The sequence below is a fragment of the Pteropus medius genome, unplaced genomic scaffold (genome assembly GCF_902729225.1).
Source record: "Pteropus medius unplaced genomic scaffold, Ma_sr-lr_union100, whole genome shotgun sequence".
NCBI lineage: Eukaryota > Metazoa > Chordata > Mammalia > Chiroptera > Pteropodidae > Pteropus > Pteropus medius.
This window is the reverse complement of record NW_024344378.1, coordinates 37,206,789-37,225,716: the sequence shown is the minus strand read 5'-3', so window position 1 is coordinate 37,225,716 and position 18,928 is coordinate 37,206,789. Positions and strand designations below refer to the sequence as shown.

Below are 18,928 nucleotides of genomic sequence, written 5' to 3'. Positions count from 1 at the left end.
TATTTTGTTATTCTTAAGAAAGGATCATAGTTTTCATCGCTGAAGGAGACCGTCCTCAAAATGGAACAGAGTTAAACAAAACCAAACCAGAATTTGCCATAATGAATTATGTTGATCCTTTGATTAAATTTCCTTGAACAAAGAGGAATGCTCTGTAGAAAATGGCATGATATAAAGATAACAATGAAGCGGTTCTTTTCTAAAGAATTTCAGTCAAGTTGTGGAGTGAAGGTCCTGCTTATGTTATGTCTTGAACTTTTACTGTGCATGCCCACAACAGTGACTACAAAATTCTAGGAGAGCATACTGTAGGACTAAGTCCTGCCATGAGAAATTCCATGGAATTTCATGGCATTTGAACTGATTTTTGAGGGAAGTGCAGAATTTAAACAGGCGGAAATGACAGGAAGTGTAAAACTTTGAGGAAAGTGATGGAGGTGGGAAATGACAGCTTTTATTCTGGCTCTTTTGTTATAGGGATTGTGCTTGTCACTTTACTGGTTACTGGGCAGCTCACAGAGTGCCCTGAACAGAGAGGCTGCTGAACCTATACAATTGCATGGATGGATGCTGTATTTATACACCGACAGTATATAGATTACTAAAGTCTATTTAACATGGCTAAACCAGATAACATAATTACATGAACTATATTCACATTATGATATCTCAGCAATCTGTTTTATTCGCTTCACATCTCATTTGCAATTCCTGATTTGATTGCTACATATCAGAAGGAGTATATCTTTGATAGGAGAAAAAATTCATAAGAATTTCTCTGGATAAATGTTGATGGACATCTCTGACATGAATTTTATGGTGCTAGGCTCCTGGTCTAGAAATCTGTAAAAGGACCACTGTTTTAATATTTCTGTTTTCCAGCATTTGGGGGCTCACTGTAGTAGAGCGGAACACTAAGACTTTTAAATGGACACATATTAAATAGCTGTATTTTTTTAATCAAGAAAATATATTCAGAGTGAACCCTTTTAATGACATAGAGTCAGTTTTTTAATGTAATCTTTTTTTTTTAATTACTTATTTAATTAAAAACTTGGTTTCTTACACATCTGATTTGTTTTGGCTGTTTAGTCTTCTGATCTACTAGGACTCCAAATGAATAGTTGATTTGATGACTCTATTTTCTCATATTTGGGGGCTCACGTTAGTGATAGGAATCCTAATAAGAGTTTTAAAGAGCACATTTAAATAGCTTTATTTTTTAAAGGAAGAATTACATGTTTAGAGTGAATTATTTTATAGGATATGGATTCATTTTTTAAACTTAATCTTTTAATTTACTGGTTTCAAAAATGTACTTTTGTATATCAGATATTTTGTATATTTGATTAAAGTGGAACATGTCGTATATCCTGTTGACTTTATGGAAAAACCTATGGGTTTTTCTCTCATCATTTTGTTGTAAATTCCTATCAGGTTTGGAGGACAGATAATCTAGAAAATCATTTTTGACACAATATAAAAATATGAGTTTGTTTAAATGGAGTCCACAATAAGCTAATCACTGTGAAAGAGTCTAGATCAGCTTCCATATTTGATTAGAACAAGCGTTTTGGAGATATAAAAATATTGCTCATAACAATGGATGTTGGGAGACAGATTTTAATTTCAGTGTTGGTGTTTCATTGAGTGTTCAGCCATTTCACAGCTTGTTAAAGATCTATTTCAAGAATTGTTTTTCCTTCTGAACATTTTCCCACTATGTAATTATTAAGAGAACACACAGTATGTAAAACAAATTCACATGTGCAAAACTGACAATCCCAGAAGTGTTATGTTCTTATTTGCATTATGGTCTTATTCGTGTTGGGTAAAATTCATGTACTTCTCTCAAATTTCTCTTCTTTCCTCACTGAGCCTCTTAGCGAGGATACTGTAGACGACATTGCAGGCATGCTGTTAGGAATATTAAAAAGGCTAAGAAACACGCTGAAGAATTATGTGGAAAGAAAAGATTCAGCACGAACTGTCAATCTGTCCTCTTTCACCTTTTAGGTTCCTTAACTTTCTCCTTGGCAATATCATGGGGAAAATGTGGAGCTCTTTCATCTGCCAAGAAAAAAAACAAAGAAAGATCTTCCAAAGATTTGAGTTGGCAGGTCCTGTGCTTAATATCAAGGTCTAAACATTTCATTTCTTTCCCTAGAATGTTCCAGTCCTGTGGACACTATAGGTTTCAGTGGGTCCTAACCTTGTTGGAAGTAGTAACAATCTAAAAGATGCCATTAAGCCAGAATCAGTCTGTAATTGCAATGATTACTTAAGAGGAGCAATTACCATTCTCTGTAAGGTGATTGCAAAGAAACCAGAGAGCATGTATTTCCCAGGCAAAATCAAAGACTAATCCTAAAAGCTTCAAAAACCTCATTACAGTGAGCCTATTGCTACGCCATCCTGATCCAAACAAAGGCATACCTGGAATAAAAATAGGCTTGCTCTGAATGTAAATTTTCTGCAGATAAAATACAGGCCACAAAATGTTAAAGATCTGTAAAAAATTATTGTGTGTTGTTTACATAGTACTTTTATAGCTATATATCTATGTCAGAAGAGGTATGTATGTCCTTATGGGTAAAATGGAAAAATTATGATTGTGAATAAGTTAATAACATAATTCTGTAAAATGTAAATGATAACATATTTTGGAAAAAAGATGAAGAATATCAGATACATGTTGTGATCCAGTCTCTTAGAAGAAGTTAATAAAGTCTTTAAATGACAAATGGGTTTATTTTTAAAGAAAGCATCAAAAGAACTAAGCACCATACATTAAATTATTAAATGTTGCCTAGTTTGATGGAAATGAAAGCTGTGGTCCAGGGGTTACCTTAGATTGTGCGCACCTTTCCCTGGCTGTAGCCCTTGTTTTAATTATCTTCATGTAGAAAGACTGAGGGGAATATTATAGATATAGGAGACAGAAAGAGAGGTAAAAAGCTTTGTATAGGTAGATGGGTAGGTTAGGGAGAGAGAGGGGAGAAAGGAGAAGAAACTGATTATTTTAGGTTTTTCTCATACTCCATATAAAATTAAAATAGGTAATTCTGTGATAAATTTGAGTTATATAAATCTCATCTATGGATATTAGTCATTTATCCAATGCCAGGATTTAGATAAAAAAGGCTCAGTGAGACTTTATCTACATATGACTTATCCAGATTTGTTTTTTAGAGCACGTGGAAAATAGATATTGGATCCAGATCATCTATCTTTAATGTATAAGTGAGTGCTTTCACTGTAATAGCTTTTGAGTCAAAAGTTACAAAAATTTCACTCACAGAAACCCAGTGTAGACATCTTCATTTTTTTTTTTTTGGTGTCTAGGTTTTATGTCAGCAGAAAAATAAAAGGATTAAAACTTGAGTGAGTGAGGAAAGTCTGGAATTTGCCACAGTTCACTTGAACAAGAGTATTTTTCTTAGAATATTTTCATGAAAATTATCTTTAGTACATACTTAATTTTCTTGTAGAAAACACAAGTTTGACCGGCCTGCCTTAAAAATCCTGAAAGAAATGAGCAAACATCATTCATACTTGTGGGAATATTGAGAATGCCCAGAAAACCATAGAAACCTAAAAAATTATGATTTTTGTATCATTTTCCTTTTCTTGATTATGTATTAAAGAGTTTCATTTGCTACATGAAAAGGATCTGGAGTCGCTATTTGCCCTACGGCCAGCTGCATTTCACATTTTACAGTACCCATAAGAACTTGATTCTCTTTACACTGAATTTTTAGAGATCAAGGCAAGACATCCCAGGAAAGAAATTTTATAGAAGTAACATTTTATAGAAGGCAATAATTCATATATTTCTATTAAAATATTTTTTTCACTTCCTGGCTGCAGGATAGGCCAAAAATGTTTTAAAAAGGTAGAGAAAAATTGTCATCAATTTCTTAGGTTTGGATATACCTATAATGGTGAGAGTTAATTAACAGGTACATAAAACTCCTTAAGATTAATTGTTATGTTTACTTAAATATCAGTTATCTTTCTCGGCACCGTTATGACCCTTGGCAACTCTAAAGATTTCTATGTGGTGTGTATGTCCACAAACACGTGGGGGGTCATTGATACTGCTTGAGTTACAGAAATGCTAAGTAGGTTCCAAAGAGAAGGAGGCAAAGGGAACAGAGCCCTTCATTTTCTTTCTGCCTCTTCTCTCTACCAGGATTAACTATGCCTTTGGAAAGAAAATTGAGGAGCATTTTCCCTGAGTTATTTGTGTAATATTACCTTAAGAAGCTATAGCTTCTTGTAGCATTTGGGCAGTCAAGAGCCCTGAGAGCTTACCAGAACTGTTAGAAAGAATGCGTGAGGGAACAATCTCAGACTCTCATCTGTCTTGAACTAGTTTGAGTAACTCAGCTACTCAGTTATTCACTTGACTCCTCTTCAATCTCTCTGTGCCTTACTTCACACATTGACTGACTATGCTGTGTACTCAGGCACCATAATGCACAGTAATCTTTGTGCTTACCTTCTAGTTCATAGCCCTATAAATCCTGTAACCTAAAATCATTTAGTATATTATTCTTATTTGCAAACGACAAACTGATTCTGGCTAACTTAAGCAGAAAAAGAATCTATTGAAAGATATCAGACAGCTTGCAGGGTTGAATGGGAGCCTGAAGAAAAAAGGCTTGGAGTTATGGCAGAAGTAGAAGAATGTGGGCAAGATGAGTGATATAGCCAATCATGCCACAGAAGATGTCTGGTTAGGACTTTAGTAATGGAACTTGCCATGATCACTGCTGGACACTAAAACTCTATCATCACTTCTGTGAATAACTTGCTGCTACCCCTATGCTTTGTGTATCTTGCTCTCTGGCAAATGTGTTTTATGAGGCATCTAGGATACTGCTGGGTCTTCAGGAACTTTCAGTATGATGCTGTCAATGTCCTTAACTCTTGTGATATCCTGTAGCTTTGCAAGATGGTCACAGTTCTTACAGACTAAGTGGTGGAACATGGCTGAAGAGTAGATGTGATCCTAAGGCAAGAAGCTGAAGGTGTTAGAGCCATCCTTAATAGGTAAAGCAGACTGCTTCTAGTGTTTCTGCTTTGTAGAATGCAGCGTTTGCATAGTCAATAGTTGCATAGTGGGTTCCAGGGGCTGAATCAACTTGCTCTGGTAAGCGGACCATGTCCGGAATGGCAGGCCATTCATGACCTGATTAAACATATGATGATCTGCTACTGTTCTTCAAGATCCATGTGTTCTCTGCTACACAGATTAAGAATCACCATGTCTGCATCTTTCAGGTCTTTAATGTTGTCATTAATCTCTGCCATTCCTTCAGGGATATTGTATTCCTTTGACTATAATTTTGATCACAAGGAAAGGAAGCCCAAAGGGTTTCCACTTGGCTGTTCCTACCAAAATAACCCCATATCTGTTAAATGGCCACAGAGTCCTTTGAGGAAGTCTGGACAGGAGATTCATGAACTGTATTCATATGTAACTGAAGACATATGTAACTTTTATTAATGTTATTCATCACCAAAATTGACCTTAAAAATATAGTGAAATAGATCAGTAAATCTGAAATACTCAGTTCCCAATTGTTTTTGTGAACTGACCTATTATTTATCCAAGCCAATGCCTCTTTTCATGGATCTGCTTTCACTCTATCCTAGAAGAGGCTGGAAATTATATGCTTAATCCTTCCTTTCCGTCTTCCAAATAGGCTAGTGGATGTTATCTTTTGAGGAGGGATGCTTTCTATTCCTGGCAAATGAATAAGAAACCAGGAGTAAAGGAGATGGAAAACTGCCGTGCTATTCTGTGGTAAATTTTTGAGTTGCATCTGCACAGTGATGATTTATTATGTCTTTTGACTTATCAGCATACTCCAGAGCCTTAGTTTGAGAGGCAGTATTGCACGTGGCTAAGAGCTAAGCCAGACTGCCTGGCTCTGAACACCAGTTCTATTGCTTCCTAGCCGTGTAACCTTAGGCAAGTCATTTAATGACTCTAAACCTTGTTTCTTCATCTGTAAAATAGAGGAAATAGTGCATGTCTTAGAGGCTTGTTATATGGATGTAATCAGAAAACAATTGGAACACATAGAGAACATTCGATAATATTAGCTAATATATTTTTAAAAGTTTATAAAAATTTTAATTATAGAAACAAAGAAAGAGTAAGTAATACCAGATGTTAATGCTTTTACTCTTCCAGATTAGATTATCTTTGTTGCTGATTTCCTTAAGAATTCATTTATCCACCATATATTTCTTAAATACCTACTATGAGCAAGGCACCATGCTGATTTTTATATGCCCTCAGGTTGCTAATTGGCCATTGTTGGAGGACACACAGTAGTGGAGAGCCTTATTGGTAAATGCTGGGCATATAAAAGTTGTTCCTTTTTTTTCCTTATCTGGGTTCCTTCCTATCCTAACCTCCTCATTGCACTAAAATTTTCTAGTAGCTGCATAAAGAAGTAAAGTGAATGAGATGAAATTACTTTTAATAATGTATTTGATTTAATCTAATACATCCAAAATATCATTTTAATATGTCATAAATATAAAAAATTATCGATGAGAAGTTTTACACCCTTTTTTCACACTAAGTCTTTGGAGTCCACTATGTATTTTACCATTAGAGCCTTTCTCTAGTCACACCACAATTCAAGTGCTCAATCGCCACACGTGGCTAGTAGCTACTATAGTGGACAGGGCAGGGCTAAATTATGTTACTGGATTCCAAGAGTTAGCCATGAGTTCTTCATTAAATGGTTTTGGACTAGGCTCAGATCTTCACCTGGAAAGAGAAACACAGAAAGAGAAAGAACGGACCGAAGTAATCTAAAGTGCATTTTCAATATGTTGCTTTTTATAAAGCTTATCCAGGTTATACATAAAAAGAATTTGTGGATCAAAGACCAGGTTGGCTATTTTCAAAAATTCAGGTAGTAATTAACAATTGTTCGGGAAGAGCTAAATTGTAGAAACTTAAAGGAAGATTATATCTTTAGTTATTATTGATTGGGAGGAAAATCAAAGCTATTTAGTGATGCTGAATGAAAGCAAGTTGAAATAGTAAATTAAAAAAACGAGTATGATAAATTATCCATAATCATCAGTGAAATCTTTTTCCACCTGAGTCCTTTTAGTTAGAACATGATATTTGTCAGAAAGGAAAAATTATAGGATTTTTTCCTTTTCGTATTTAGTGTCAATATTTTTTTCCCCTTTAAATCAGTTATGTGCTCTACCATGGAATGAAGTCAGTTGTGTGGAGATCAAAGGCATTCTCTTCTTTCACACCATCTGTTGCCAGAGTTTTATCATGCTTGACGCCACAGTCATCTGTGACTTCAGTTATCATCCATATGGTTGATGATCCAAGTCAACATGCCACCTGAATTAAATAAGTCTGTTGATAACTTAGTTTCGTATAACAGTCATACAGACCATAACTGTGTGTTGCCATTACATATAGAAGCAGCATAAACATTTAATTATTAGGCATTTGAATTTTTGGATAAGACTCATTAAGGATTCATGTGAGATGAATATCGTTTTTTATTTTGGCTGAACTTTTTTAATAGAGAAATTCATGTATATATGCAGAATTAAAGATAGTAGGATGATGAACCTTTATGTACTTTTTAGTCTAGCTTCAACAATTATTAACTAATGGCTAATTTCTTTTTCATCTATAACTCTGTCATCAATTACCTGGAATCACAATTCCAGAATCATTGACAATCCATCAGTAATTTTAATATCTTCAATAAAATACATGTCATACCTACAATTTAATAATAATTTATTATCTTCAAACACCCAGTCATTGTTCATATTTCCACATTTTTTTTATAGTAATCTTATTTGGATCAGGATATAGTCAAGATGTACATATTGCGTTTGTTTGATAGGACTAAACCATAGGCTTCCTCCTCTCCTTCTCCCTTTTCCTTAAAATACGTTTATTGGGATAACCAGGTAATTTGTTCTGCAAAGTTTTTCAGTCTGAATTTTGCTGATTGCACCTCTGTGACATTGGTTATCATTTGCCTCTAACTCCTGCATTTTTTATAAAATGATAGTTAAGTTAGAAGTTCTGACCAGATTCAATCTTGATTTTCTTTTCTTTTTCTTTTTTCTTTTTCTTTTTTGATAAGAATATTTCCTAGGTGCTATTGTGTATTTTCATGTGGAAGTGCATATGTCTGGCTATCTCTCTTTTCTTAATGTTAATGTAGATGAATATGTTCATATGTCTGTCATCAGCCTGAACAATCCATCCATTATAATGTTCTCCATCCACTTTTCAGCTAATGATTTTAGCAGCCATTGATGATCATTTGTTTGACTCATCATTTTATTAGGGATTGCACAATAATGATATTCTAATTCTGTCACTTTTTTCTTAATTTATTAGCATTTCTTAATTTATTTTGCATTTTATTTACTTCTCTATTTAAACATATTTGATGTATTTCAACCCATTCTATTTATTACTCTTTTTGATGCCCCACTTCTGGCTAGTAGATGTCTCTTCAAGTTGGCTCTGAGTCTTTTAACATGACCCTAGTGGACTTCTTTAAAGTTTTCTAGGATGCCAAGTTGTTACAGACTCATCTTATATTTCTATGCTCCAGATTTTGAATTAGCTATTTCTTCAAGGAGTCCTAGTTCCTTTTAAGTGAATAGTATTTAGAGACCACACCTGGGCACCTCAGGTTTTAAGCTTCAGAATTCTTCATTCTGGAGTCTGTGTTAGGGAAACTCTAGTGAAAGAAGCCCCTGTCTCAGTGGCTTAATGCAAACCCAGTTTATCTTTACCTAATGCACTGGCAGGCAGTCTTCTATGCAGGACATCGAATCTTTTTTAAAAAAAAAAAAATTTATTTATTTAAATTAGTTTCAAGTATACAGTACATTGGTTAGGCATCTATATTGTTCATAAAACGATCCCCCCAACTGCTCCCTCCCCTGGCCCTCCACTTAGCCATCATATTAATGATAACTGCATTTCCTCTGCCATGCTCCCATCCCCATGCCCAACTATCAACTACTAATTTGTACTTCTTTAACCCTTCACCCCATTCTCCCAGCCTCCCAACCCCGCTCCCCTCCGTCCATCACCCAATGGGACACGGAATCTTTTTATCTGATAGGTCCTACAATCCATAGTGCCTTAGAATCCTTTCCTTTCAGCTTAGTAATGCAAAAAGGAAAAATGGAAAGGCACCTGCTTTTAACCACTTGGGCCTGGCAGTTTCTACTTTCATTGTGGTAGTGAGGACTAGGTGTATGAAGCCTCCTCAGAGCAACGTGGTAGTAAAGGTAGCCCCTGGCCAGACAACTCTGCACTATAGCAGCGCACACATCTTCATTGAATGTCAAGCTATGTCTGCCGGAGACCAGCCCTTTTGCCACCCAAAATTATGTGCTCTCCCCAACTTCCTCCAAAGAGACAATCCTGTCTCAGCTACTGTATCCAGCTTGATGTATATAGCATTTCCCCTACCCCAAATAAATACACAGAGGATAACCATAATAAATGCTTCAATTTGAAAAAGACAAGAAGGAAGTGGAACACAGATAACTCGCAATAGAAATTTTGAAATACTGTCAGGTATATATTACGAGGTCTTCCTGCTGTCATTGGATGCAATTCCTTGATTAGACTTGAATTCTACTTTTAGTTGCTGCAAGCCGTTTCCTGTTTGTTGCTTTCTATAGGCCCTTGCCTGTATTCTGTAGAAGTTTTGTCCTTACCCATTTTCATACCTGTGCATATTTGAAGTGGTTATTGAAGACTATGCCAGCCTTGGGAGCTTATAAATTATTTACGGTTTGCTTCTTATTTTTGCTTACAAGATAACTTTAGAGATTCAGAGTTTTTTTGTTTTTATTTATTTATTTTTTGGTTTGTTTTTAAGGCTCAAACTTTCCAAGTTTTTTTTTTTTTTCTTTTGAAGAATCTCTGATTTCTTTAGCAATACAATTCTTTCATTCTTTTAAAACCTTGGTAAGGTAATGATCTATATCCTTCCTTTTAGTTTCCATGTGCCCGTTTACGCATCCAAAGGTCTGTCAAAGTTTAACTGTCAAACATTGTTTTCTTTGCTCCTCAGTTCCTTTGGCTATATCTCTCATTTAGGAATAGCTGTTAAGAGGTCACCTGAAATAGTAGGAAGAAAACCATATTTTTAATTTGATCTTTGGCCCCAGGTTGAGACTTAGTGGGACTTTGTCCCTTGGAGCCTTTCTCAGTCTTCTCACTTACTGTTTAGAGTCTTGAGACACTTGGCTTTTTCATTCTTTCAAATTCCCAAATATCTGGACTTCCTCCAGTCTACTCTTTTTTCTCATTTTTTTTTTTTTTGTACCTCAGCTTATCTCTTACAAAACTTTGCTAAGTGCTGCCAATAACAACTAACATATGTAAAACACACAGGCAGAGCCAGCATGTAGCGTGTCTTTCGAGTTACCACAGGTGAGATCTACCAAGTATTTCACCACTGTCTACAGCAAGGATCTCCTGGGTTCCACCCTCCAGCCTCAGTGTCCCTGCTGCCTGCTGCCTGACAGCCAGGCCAGTTTTAAATATTTGTTATGGCAGCTCCTCCCTTGAAGGTGCTAATTTCTGTATTTGTTTGGGTAATACTAGCTGCTGTAATAGAAACTATTACAGAATTAGAGAATCTTAGAATTAAAAGAGAACTTTAGAAACCATAACCATATAGTACATTCAACTATTCTTCATTTTAAGAAAAAGGAACCAAGACAGGAAACAGTTGAGGCTTTCCCGGAGCCACACGGCGACCTGAAGGCCATCCAGATAGCAGCCTGGCTGGGCCTAGGCAACCTTTGCCCCTTTAGCCCTTAGTTTAGCTTGGCATGTACTAGAAGCTTAATGAATATCTTTCAAACTGAATTTGGAATAAAGATTAAGTCTGATGCTACTAGGGCATCACTGAGGCTCAGTCAAAAAGAGAGGAAGAGAAATTCAGGAAACAATTAATTGGAACTTGGATTAAAATGCCTCAAGAAAGGTATAAATTAGAAGACCCTCACAACTTTGTTATGTATCTTTTGTACATTTTCATGCTTTTAATCCTAATAAAAATTCTAAGGACATTTTGATGATATAGTTTTGAGAGAGCGGTTTTGATATAGTCTTAATAATAAGCCATTTAACATTAGCTTAAAACTGTTACTGAATAATTGACGCAACATATGTCCCCTTTTCCTGGTTCACAGTCTTCCTCTCACCATCTCTGAGCGTCTAGTGAGGGGTGGGGGGTAGGGTGGGGGTCATAGTTGGGATGAGAGGGGCCAAAGTTAAGGAAGGAGATGATTTGCGGTAAAAAAATCCACCATCTTTATGTTTTGATGCCACGTGGGAAGTAGCCTGCTAAGATTTTTGTGTCCATGCCCTCTCCCACACAATATCAGAATGTGAAGCTAGGACTCCAAATTTCAGATAGCATAACACTTTTAGTGTAGGACAATGTCCAGCATTCCACAGGGCTTTATAATCTGTCATTCATTAATCCAGGTGATATTTATGAAACACCTGTTCAGTACCAGGCCCTGTGCTGGCACTTAGCATATATACACAACGTGATACAAGCATTGTGCTAGGAGCTTACAGGTGATGTACTTTACTATGTTGTACTAGACTATAAATACTGGATATAACATTTTCGAAGGTGATAAAACTTCGTGTGGATATGGACGTGACCCTGTTGAATATTCTTATCTTCTCTCACAGAGGTAGGGAAGACAAGCTTGGAGGCAGTTTCTTTGGAATTTTTTTCTACCCTTCAATTCTTTTGTAGACTGGTAAATGGGCTAGGCCACATTCCCTGTGAAGGCGTTCTGTTCAATTATACTTAATTTATGGATGAACATATTTTTAATTTTTAAGTCAAAGCCAATGTAAAAGTTGAATTTGCTTTGTGGAAATTATTTTACAGTCTGTTATAAGAGTTGGCTACAAAGAATGCCTACATTCTGAGATTAATTATTTGCAGTGCTTTCTTAATAACTTTGTAAGATTTTGTAGTGAATAATCCCATAGAATAAGTTCTCAAGCAGAGTCATACTATAAAGATGAATTGTGTGAGGCTAATCTTAATTTATATAGGAAAATTTTTGTTGTTTAGAAAACCTTTTAAAGAGGAGGTTAGAAAGAAGTAGAATTTGGACATGTTTATTATTGCAGTGCTGAGTTTGAGTTAACTAAAGATGGCATGCCAAAAAAGTAGTGTGTATTTTTTTTTTTTAGGACTGAATCTGCCACTTTATTTTAGGTCACTGCTCTATCCCACTTCCAGCTGGCCTGTTGGAGAAACGTCCCCCGTAATGTCTCAACATGTCTTGGTTCCAACAAATAGGGTAATTATATGAGGAGGGAAGAAAAACGTCCTGTGGGCAAATGGTAACTAAAACCTGTTAAAAACCCTCAGAGAATGTCATGCCGGAATGTTGGCTCAGCCTGTAACATCAAGGCTGGAGGAGGTAAGAAGATCAACATCTTCTGTTGGCTTCCCAGGAAGGCATCGTTCTGATCAGACGTTACAGCCCTTGGGGTAGAGAAGCCATCCCATTTGCAAGGCATGTTTAACTCAAAATATAAGTGCAATAAAGGCATGATACGGAATTACAGATGAGATACTTAAAGATGAAGTCCTGAGAAAACTTTCAAGAAACATGGAATTAGAGGTGAGTCATACTCCAAGCCTCATGACTAAGCAGAGGCATGTGGCCGCCAGCGAGCAGGACGCCGCCTGAAGGCCCTGTGCCCTCAGGGTGGCTCTGAACCTTTTTAGAAACTGATTTAGATATCAGTTGTGATCGTCTAGTAACTTATTTATTTCTCATTTTGATTTAGAAATGAAGCTATGTGTTTTTCAGTCTTTTGATTCTTAGGTCTAGAAAGAAATTCATCTTCACTGATTATCCTGATAGACTTGCGTTTAGTCATGAAAATAAAATTCACAAAAGAAGAAAGGAAAGTTATCAGTAAACATGAAAAGATTCAACTTTTCTATCAAGTGGAGAAATGCAAATTAAAACCCAGCATAATTATATATATATTTTTGTATCAATTTGGAAAATGTTACAGAAGATTGATGCTACCTTATATTGGCGAAGATGTGAATAAACACTGCTGAGGAATGTTTAGATTGATAACAATAAACTCCAGAAGAATGTCATTCTTACTCCTTATCCTGACGTGATGTTGTGAATCATATTACCATGTCTTAAATGTGTAAACCTTTTAAATTTAGAGGTTTATTTTTGTGTCAGAGCATCGATATTAACAATAATTTGAGGAAGATTCTGAAAGGATTGACATTGCCCTGGGATTCCTCACTTCAAGAAGAATTTGTGTTCTCACTTATTTGGCTGGAGGAATATGGGTCAAGGACCATGATAGATCCAGAGTACTGTGTAGCACTCGATGTACACTTATTTCAAAATTAAGGATATTAACTTTATAATTCTTCCAACTAATCTGAGTATTCATCATGACATGATAAAAACACCACTGGCCGGAGCTTAGGCCTGGCTTTAATTCCAGTAGCATGGGACTAAATGAGGCAACATCCTGGTTTCACAGATGTGTGCATAAAGGTGAGGCAGGAGGCTCCTAGAGTTATTGTCATGACCTTCATTCCACAGACTCTCCACTTCAATAACCAATTTCTCTTTCATTGTAGTTTCTCTTTCAGTTTTAAAATTTTTGCTGCTAGAAACATCTTTCAAGTCCATTTCTTCTCCTGTTCCATGAACAAATTATTTCAATCCTTGGCATGAACAGTTTTTAAGCAGAATGAGAGAACAGGTAGGAAGTATTGCAGACATACTTGTCACAATTTCATGATGGCTTTAGGCAAGGTAGCATTAAAATTAGTATAAAATTTTAAGATATTATGAGATATGGCTTAGGTTAAAGTTTTTAAAAATCTAATTTTCTCCTAATTTCTTTTATTTTAATGAGTGAAAGAATAAGGGTCTCAATATTACTATGTTGGCTGGAATGTGGACAGTTGAAAAGCTAGTATTAATAGAGGACAGTCTGGTGACGGCCAGAGGAGAGGGGGATTGGGGGGCTGGGAGAAAGGGTTTAAGGGGTAAAGAAGTACAAATCAGTGGTTGATAGACGGTCACAGAGATAGGGAGCACAACATAGGGAATGCAGTTAGCATTAATGTAATGGCTAGGTGGAGAGCCAGAGGAGAGAAAGAGTGATTAGGGGGATCATTTTCTAAACTATAAATGTCTAACCAATGTATTGTATACCTGAAACTAATAATAAAATAAAATTAAAAGAAAAAGCTACTGTTTTGGTGGACATGTGATGAAAAACGACACCAGTAGAGCTGTATCTGGCCATCTTTTGCATAGTGTTGACACAACAGTAAAAGGAAACTCAGCAGCAAACATAAGCATCCCTAGTTCTTAATCATGTTGACACTAGCATTGCTGGACATTAGAAATATCAAGGTGTATGAAATAATGGCTTTGATAAATAAAACTATCTTTTACAAAGCAAGAGTATGCCTTTAGAATCTGTCACTGTGGTTCTTTCAAAATCATTTAAGATCTCTTGTTATTAAGTAAAATTCATGGATGTAGGGAAGATTGAAGGAATGACTCATCAGGCTGTTACCTCACAAAAGGATGTGTATCTGATATGGAAATATCACCAGGCCTCTACAGAGAATTTCTAGCCTAGTGAAAGAAAATTACTCTGCTCAGAAAATCAGACTGATGAACAAGCAAAAGTTCAGGGAAGAAAATAAACAGAAAGCACACCATCCATTTACAGGCCGTATCTCTTTGAACATTCTGTCTCTCCCTGTTTCTCTAATCCACTTTGATTACATCATTACATTTTAATGGGCACATGGCTGAATAATCAGGAAAGAAAGAACACCCAGAACAAAATAGGAAAATTTTGCTATAGACCTGCCTGAAGGGTTCTGGGGCATTGTCAAAAATGGAACTAGCATATCAAACCTATAGTTTTATAGATAATATTCCTTAGAGCAAAGCTTGGTTTAAGAAATTCTGTTTTTAAGGAGTAGTTATAATGGCCGTTGGATACAGCAAAAGTCTTGTGGATATTTGAGAATGGGCTGAAAAGTGGAAGTCAATTCATGGTCTCATTTTACTTCACCTTATGCCCACCCCTACCTGATTTTTGAGTTGCTCTAAGCAGCTGTGCAAATGTCACTGTATGCGTTTTCAGTATGAAACTCAAAGAAGACTAGAGAGCATGCTTTTTTCAAACGTTTTCACTCACATTAGAAATATCAAGATGTATGAAATAATGGCTTTGATAAATAAAACTATATTATGATTCTTTTCCTATTTATAAATCATTATCAGAGGTGGCCCAGGAATTTAGGAGTTCTGGCATATCGCTTGAAGCAGTGGGCAAGCTGGAGGATGAAGCAGTAGTGGCACTAATAGCGGAAGCAACCCAAGGACCATCCCAAATCTGTGGGATGAAGAATGACCAGTTGGGCTTATGAAGCAGCCACCCATTTCCTGCTATACTGTTCTGTTTCCTTCTCTCGTGGCACTCACACAAATAGGGCAAGGTAAATACCAAAACCCCACAGTGATGGTTTCAATGAACCCTAGTTATATATTTTCTAATTTAAAGTAAATGCATAACTATTGAAGACAAGTTTGCTTGCCCCTGAATATTATCTCAAATCTCACTATGGGTTCACATTACCCTCTCTGGAAGATACTGGTGTAGTGGAAAGAAAATGTTACAGAGGAGGAATCAGTAGATTTGTTTCTGGCCCTAATTTTGCTATAACTGGCTGTCTGACCTCAGGAAAGACCTGTCAGGGCCACACACAGATGGATGAAGAAAGAACAGCTCAGTGTTTCAGGTCTCTAAAGAGATTTCCAGAAAATAAATAGCTTAGTTGCCTGAAATTTTGTCTTTAACTTCATAAATATTTGAAATATTAAGGGCTAATGAATGATATCAAGGGGATGCTGTTAGTAAGACTTAGCAACTATTTTAGCTTGCCAACTAGCAGTGTAACTTACAGTAAGTACATGACGTCCCAGCCTTAAAAATAAAATTAGTCTATTCATTTAGGTATTTCCGCTGAACTTAAATGGAAGGTTTTTTTAACCTTTAATTTTGTACTTTAATTTTAGTGAAGAAATTATATTCAGTTTTAGCATTTTCAAGTGAATTTTATGCAGAATATATTTCTGAGAATTTGCTTCCTAATAGTCCTAGCCCCGTTATTTCTCCTATGGTAAGCCACTTTCATTTTAAAAATAGATCTGTTCTACGAGACTTAACTTGGCCCTGGTTGTTGTCCTCTTATGCGAGTTACTTAATTTAAAAATAGAACTGTCTCAGTAGATCTGTATCAACTAGTTTATGATCGTTTCTATCTGGAGTAAACTCTAATTAGTCAGTTCTATGGAGTCATGTTCAGGAGCATTTATAATCCAGTTATATTTTTCTCTTTGGCATCTTGACAGAAGAGAGTTTTATTTCCAGGTTGATAATTTCAGTGTATTTAACTTAAAAGTTTTTTCTTAGGCTAAATTTAATTTTCTCAAGGGCTAGGGGAATTTTATAATTTGGATGAAAAAGAGATTACCATTGAAAAACAGTTAGCATATAACATTTTTGGACCAAGTAACCAGCCCGAGGCTGTTTTTAGATCAACCAAATTATTCTTTCACCCAGAGCAATTTTAATTTAAAATGCATTGATACACCTTTGGGCACATTAAAAACAATCAGCATTTCTGTGAATGCATATTTTTAGAGTACGAGCGTAAGAAGCACCATTAAACTATAATAAGGAATAGTTTTCCTATTAAGTCTAAGTTACTTAAATTTTCAAACTTTAAATGAAATTTCATTTCCAATTTTACAAACTGAAGATATGTTTCGTATTGCTAGATATTAAATTAATATTGATTTTGTGATGCGTTAAGCCCTCAATTTTAACACAGAAACTCTTTTTGCCTTTTAGACTCTTAGAGATGTAATTACTTGTACTCTCTAAAAAGTCTAGAGCTTATTGTTACAGAAAATGAACATAAAACATGTTACACACCACATACTTTTATTATTAAAGTGTAGCTTAATATATCGTGTTACTTAAGTATACAATTTGGCATATTTTGAAATGAATTTTAGAAAGGTGCTTTTTATCAAATCCGATTATATAATGTGGCATCCTGAAATATATTTGATCAGATTTATGAGTTCCTTATCAGTAGGGATAATTCTATCTTAAAATGATCTTTTGTAGAATTTTGGCATCTATTCCTATCTTTAAAATCCTGTTTATTTTCCATCTAACCAGCAGAGAGCACTTTAGCTTATAATATGAGCATTGTATACATAAGTGAATATAGTCAGGATCATGTTTATCAAAGAAATAGGCAATTATCTTTGGTCACAATCTCATTCATTTCCTGTCAATTCCAGTTTATTTCACCAATTTCCTAAAATTTTCATCAATTTAAACATACTTTTATAGTTTTAAAAAGTTATTTTAATGACATTTCCCCCCCAAACATTTTCTTTGCTGTGTACTTGGATAGACATTTTCTTGTTAGTTGTAATTTGTCTATTTTATAATCCTTATTAATTTGCAAATTTTTATACGAATGGACTAAATTTGGTCTCGATTTCTGTACATCTTTGATTTCTTTTTAAAAAGAGCTCATATTCCGTGGATACTCAGTAAATAATTGATGAAGACTTTTCTGGGGAGGTGATTCAACTTAGTAATTTTTTAGACACTAGGAATCAAGATGTCAGGATTCTACTATAGATGGATGCACTATCTCTGTTGCTTGACTAGTTACTAACGAAAGATTTAGATAGTCTGACTTCAGCCCACCTGTTTCATCCTTTACCTTATACAGAGTTTTTATGAAGCACCTATCTTACCCTTGTCCCTCAAAAGGTCCGCAACTAACAAATCCACATTTATCTGATTAAAATAAATGAAAGATAGAGGTGATATAAGTATCACTGGTTCCCCACATTTCCTGGTGTTTTGAGATGAGCAAGGGTTGAATCATAGAGGAATTTGAAAGGTTTTTCCTGCTGCATTTTGATTTTCTACCTTTTATTGCAAGACTTTGTGGAATAGCAGTAGAAAATGGGAACTGTGGATTGGTAGCAGTTTAAAGTCTGAACTGAAACTTGGAAGGTGAAAGTTAGATGTCTGACACCATTTAGAATTGTGGCCACACTAGACTTACTGAAATGTATGTTATTGTAATTAAGTAGTTTGGAAACTCGCAGTGGACAAGGAGCTCAAGTAGTTTACCCACAGTTTATAAAAATCCATGTAGTTCATTGCAGGGTCATTCGCATCCCTGTCTTTGGCCTGCTTGACTATGGGTAAGCTATCTCAAGCATCTCTCATACTCAGGTCTTGGGGACTGGTGGTTTGAGGTGTAAGGAAAGGATGTACTGTACTGTAGACATCCCCTTTGTATGAAAGGTAAAGAATTGGGAACATTTTAGCATAAACTTGTTTTTAGGTTTAGTATTTTAGCATCATTTCCTCAAAACAGTGTTAAATCCTTTGACACACATCACTGAAAATAAGCCCTTGTGATGTGTTTTTCTCCGGAAGGCTGTGCTTTATGTTATTTTAATCTAATTTCTCTTGAATGCAAACGTTAGTATTAATTTTAATCCAATACCTCCTGAATACAAATGTTAGAGTGAGGAAATAATATGATTAATTCCTGGCTTCTGGGACCCTAAGGATGGATCTGACACTGTTCTCCATTTTCTTCTTCCCTTTCCACTTGTTCCTCTCTTCTTTCTCTACACCTGTGTCAGTTATCTACTGAGAAAGACCTATTTTGATCTTAGTGGTTGCCTGTGGTAGCTCGTAAAACCT

General features: G+C 35.6%; 1 protein-coding gene across 19 annotated transcripts in view; it reads left to right on the top strand.

The window, feature by feature from the left end:
• ANK3 (ankyrin 3) overlaps window positions 1–18,928 on the top strand; it is a 563,084-nt gene that overhangs the window by 92,647 nt on the left and 451,509 nt on the right. The gene's annotated exons all lie outside the window — the stretch shown is intronic.